The 5,248-nt window shown below is 34.5% G+C and overlaps 1 protein-coding gene across 5 annotated transcripts in view; it reads left to right on the forward strand.

Annotated features, from left to right (window-relative positions):
• The window catches only part of LOC106869828 (nuclear receptor coactivator 3), a 485,654-nt gene that overhangs the window by 194,822 nt on the left and 285,584 nt on the right, over positions 1-5,248 (forward strand). For all 5 annotated transcript variants that reach the window (XM_052976409.1, XM_052976410.1, XM_052976406.1 and 2 more), the window contains exon 3: positions 4,595-4,634. The gene's annotated coding sequence lies outside the window, so the exon portion shown is untranslated. The remainder of the gene's footprint in view (positions 1-4,594; positions 4,635-5,248) is intronic.

Consider the following 5,248-nt stretch of genomic DNA (forward strand, 5'->3'; position numbering starts at 1 on the left):
TATATATATATATATATATATATATATATGTGTGTGTGTGTGTGTGTGTGTGTGTGTGTGCCCTTACTCACAAGCCCTATTTTATCATGCTGGCATAGGTTGATGGTTTGATATGAATTAACAAGCCAGAGGGCTGTGCTGAGGTTTGACATAGTTTCTAATTATAGGCCTGCTTGATTTGTGTTGAATTGTCTAAGCAACAAGTTAGCCTCTACATGGTTGTTCAATCTGCTACAAATAGCAGCCAAATCTCCTTCAAACAACATACTATCTTGAAAAAAAGCACTCATAGGATATTATAGTCCATGACATACTGTACTTTGAAAAATTGACAGGATGACATAGCTGAAATATTTTTGACCACTGCTGCACTCAATCAAAGCTGACCTGGAGCTAAACAACATTTGAGAAATCTAACATAAAAACCAAACACAGAAAGAGAAGTGATTAATATAATTAGTAATTACTTGTTGAAAGATTGCTTCCTCTCTGGTCACTTTTAGTAGTGTTCTAGCTAACTGTAGTCTTCATTATATTATACAACATGGCCTGGAGCTATGCAGCACATAGCTAGGATATATCTTTTTTGACATTTAGTCTGATTAAAAGTTGTGGTAATGGTCAAAGCAGAGTTAAAGTGGACCTAATTCCTTCAGAATTGTGCAGCAGCTCATAATCTAGTGTAATTATGGATGTTGTTGTTTTGGTATTTAGAAGTGTTATTCTGCTTTAGAGTACAGACAAACCAGCAACATTCGGACAACAAGATGAGGGTTGATGTAGTTCAGTATGAAATATGTTGTAGTATTTTTTAGTGTGGGGTCAGTTTATGTTGACGAGAGAGAACTACAAAGATATTCAGTTGAACCAGTAAAGGACACTATACTTGCTCAATCTTTTGGAAATAGCAGCCAAATCTCCCTCAAATCAATACTTACCACCTTAAAAATATATGGGATAATGATTTCTGAATACAATGTCTGAAAATACAATGGGATGGTAGGAGTTGGAACGCCTTTAATCATAAATTTGGTCATTCAGTTTTGACCTGGAGTTACAAACTGCAATAAGATATGCAGTAGTTAGTTAAACACGTCATGGATATACTTAATAATGATTGACTCCACCTTTCACTTTCATTGTTCAAAAATCCCAATAATTACCCAGTCAACTGTAAACCATCTTACTGGTATCAAATATATTTTGTGCTGGATTTTGAAAGTCAGTAATATAGGATTGTCAGATTTATTAGCATGTCAGTTACATTGCCTGGTGTAGCCATCCGGTTGCACCAGTCCTCAGTCAAATCGTCCAACCCATGCTAGCATGGAAAGCGGACGTTAAACGATGATGATGATGATGATGATGAGTGAAAGTCATGTGGAGGTAAAATTTGCCTTTCATTCTGCTGGGGCTGATAAAATAAAATATCAGTTAAATAGTGGGAGGTGATTTCACTGATTATACTCCCCCCCCCCCATAAATCATGTGACTCAGTCAGTGTAAAAATTGATATGAAAACTTAGATAAAGAAGATATTACTTAATTTTGAATATCAAATTTACACTGCTGAGTTCAGCATTGTAAACACTCCAAGCTAAATTGATCCGTGGAGTAATAAATAAGAGATCTTAATTAGAAAGGTTCAAAATAAATGGTATGAAAAATTTGGAAATTTGTTGTTATATTGGCATTAAAGAGTTTTTTATAATATTCTGGTTAAGAAGTTTGCTTCAGAATCATATACTTTCAGGTTCAGTTCCACTGGGCAAACTGTCTTACACAGTAACCCCAGACAGATGATGTTGGATTTGATTACTGGAAACTGAGGAAGCTCATTGTACACGTGTCTATAAATATATGTATCTATATATCTTTTGCTGATATATATCCGTGAAAAATGTGAACCATTATTGTGAAAAACAGTGCTCTCAAATAAAAATACTCTACATTTGTTCTACCGAACTAAACAACTTCCTTGTCACTCTTGCCACAAAATATACATTGAACAAGTGTTGACCTACCAAAGACTTGTAACTGAATGATATATATATATATATATAGTCAATCTAAACATGAACAAGCAGGAAGAAACATGAAAAAACAACAATGTGAGGACGTGGAATAAGTACAGTGTTATTGGACGCTCAGGAAAGGAAAGAAAAGAAAAGAGGATTCCAATTTTTGAGTGGAGCTCTTCATCAGAAATATAGGAAAAGTCCAAAAAAGGGAAGACAGAGAAAGAAAATTGCCAACGATGCGCACACGGTCACACACATATATATATATATGTGTGGATGGATGGATGGATGGATGGATGGATGGATGGATGGATGGATGAAAAAGTGTTATTCTAGATGCTATATATAGTGAATGTAGAGGCTCTACAGAACCTCTTTTAGAGAGACAGAACTATACCTCTTCTACAGAAAAGGTAAAATTGGATATTCAGCATAAATTTATATCAAAGATTATGTGTAAGTGACCAGTTTATGCAAGAGACAGGCCAGTAGTTGACAGAATTAATGATGAATGGAAGATGAAGAGGTTAAAAGATAATGCTTGTTGCTGTTTAGCCCCAGATCAGCCCGGATCAAGAAAATGTTTCATCATAGATGTTCTAGCTGTGACCGTCCATCATTTTTACAGGCATGTTATTCCATGTCTCCTTCCTTTTTTTTTAAGCTAGTAGAGTATAATTTGAAGCAGATTTGTTAGCTATTTTTAGCAAGTCAAATGACTATATAAAGGCTTCTTCTTTGACACAAAGTGATAGATTTTTTTTAGTGGTTTAGTCAGAGGAGAAAGAACAGTGTCCATGATAAATTGAGCAGGATAAATTGAGGAAGTTATTCTTAAGATGGACCCAGGGTGAAGTGATGATGTTAAACAGAGCAATAGATTGTGTCAACCAACAGCAAAAACAGTCCTACACAGTTTCCATCTATTAAATAAAATTCAACACTTTAGTTGATCCAAAGCTATATTGGAAGACAAAATGTTTCACTGTGGGATTGAGCCCAAAATACATAGTTGTGAAACAAACTTCTTAATTCCACAGACAGAAGTAGACCCAAGTAAATTTGGCTAAAAGCAGAAACAGTTAAGACAGCCATGGGGATATTGGGTTCAGTATTTGGAATAATACAGGATCAAGACACAAATAATTGATACTAGTGAGACCCATGAATATTCCACAGAATTAATGGTGAACCTACTAGGTTACTCCTGAAAACTTTATCCAAAAAAGCCTATGTTGTGTTTATATCAAAAGATAGTCGCTCATATGCTAATCATTGAAAAATGATGGAAATTGGAATATGCTTTTTCATCATCATCATCATCATCGTTTAACGTCCGCTTTCCATGCTAGCATGGGTTGGACGATTTGACTGAGGACTGGTGAAACCAGATGGCAACACCAGGCTCCAATCTAAATTTGGCAGAGTTTCTACAGCTGGATGCCCTTCCTGCCCAATTTTATAGATTTAATACACATCACTCATGAAATACATATTCACTCATATTTTCCCATTTTTTCCATAAACAGAAAAAATTACATTTTAAAATTTACATAGTCACAATTTCATATCTAGAAGACGAAAATTTTATAGTTAAAAAAAATTATTTTATATGTAAAATATAGGGGTCACAATTTCACAGGAGTTAAAATTTAATGCAACATGGCATACTCTGAAAACTTCATCGTTGGTAACTTATAAGCCAAGGTAATGGGTCAGAGCCAATACACATTTCAGTTTGCATACATCTTTCAATCCAATACTTCTTTGCAGACTTTGTTCTTCGTGTTAGTTCTCACTCTTCTTTTCCCTTGTTTGTCAGTATTGATAACTTTAACTCTCACATCAGATAATTTGCAAGCCCTTGAGAATGCAACATATAGCCCTTGAGAATGCAACATGGCTGAATACAAGTTCAGACAAGAACAGCCCCACTTTATCATATGTCTGCCTTTGTGATTTATTAATAGTCATTGCATAGTGACAGGCAGATGGGAAAATGGCTTCTTTCTAAAATGAAGGGCAAGTTTGGGATGAACATGCATTAAGTGATAGGTGGTATAAAACACTTAGTTCAGTTTAAAAAAAATTACTTTTCACTATACACTAACAATTGCCCCTCTCTCTCTCTAATCTCACCATCAGAACATCACCCCTCTGCTAAAATTATATTCCTAACTCTACTCTATATCACTACCTTCAACTAACTTTTTTAACTACGTAATAAATATTATGTTCTCCCTACCATGTCATGGACACTTCTCGTTCCCACTTTTTCTTTCTCCTTCTTTTTCTCTAATCACATGAAAGTGTTACCAATGGGCTAAGTAATGTAATCACAAGCATAATTATTATAAGATGGTGTTATGTCGACCTTTCTTATTGATGTAAGCAGAGAGGAAGTAGATTTAGCAGCAGCAACAGCAGTGCCACCACTCACCATAGTTCTTGCTGCTGCCCCTGCTATTGTTGTTGCTGCTCTTCCTGTTATTGTAATAGTTAAAATTACAATGTTTCTGTATTTTGCTTGTTTACTGTCAAAGCATTGATTTTTTTCTTTTCTTTTTTTGCAGGATATTATTTTACTACTAACATAGTGAAAGCATTTCAGAGGTTAGTAATTACCAGCTTTATTCTCTTTCAAACTTTCATCACTGTCATCAGTTCCAGCATCATTACCATAATAATATTACAACAGTTTTTCCATGCTGGACAGGTTGTCAATTGTTGCAGGCCAAATCATCTTGCACACACTGAAACAGAGAAAACTAACTAATGTCATTGTCATGCAAGGTTTACTTTGGAAACTCAGTACATTTTACTGTACCACCAGTACAAGTATGTTTGTCCCATTGCAGGAGGATTAGAGGTTCCTCTCTATACTTTATCAATCCTTATTCAGAGGTGCAGCCCTCCAACACATGCACACACATATGAGCATATATGTAATATGTATATATATATATATATATATATATATATATACATACAAAGAGAGAGGCAATATATGCGGATAAGCAAATTAGATACATTAGATATAACAGTTTGGGTATGAAATACAATATATGTGTGTGTGTGTGTACACATGCAAAACAAGAGGAAGCAAAAAGTGAAGACTTTCAGACAATGAATATTTAAGTATAAATATATATAGATATTTATATTAATAGATCCAACTTACACAGAGTACAAATGATACAGAAAATTAAGTTGGATCTATTAATATA

Source organism: Octopus bimaculoides, chromosome 24 (genome assembly GCF_001194135.2).
Source record: "Octopus bimaculoides isolate UCB-OBI-ISO-001 chromosome 24, ASM119413v2, whole genome shotgun sequence".
Classification (NCBI taxonomy): domain Eukaryota; kingdom Metazoa; phylum Mollusca; class Cephalopoda; order Octopoda; family Octopodidae; genus Octopus; species Octopus bimaculoides.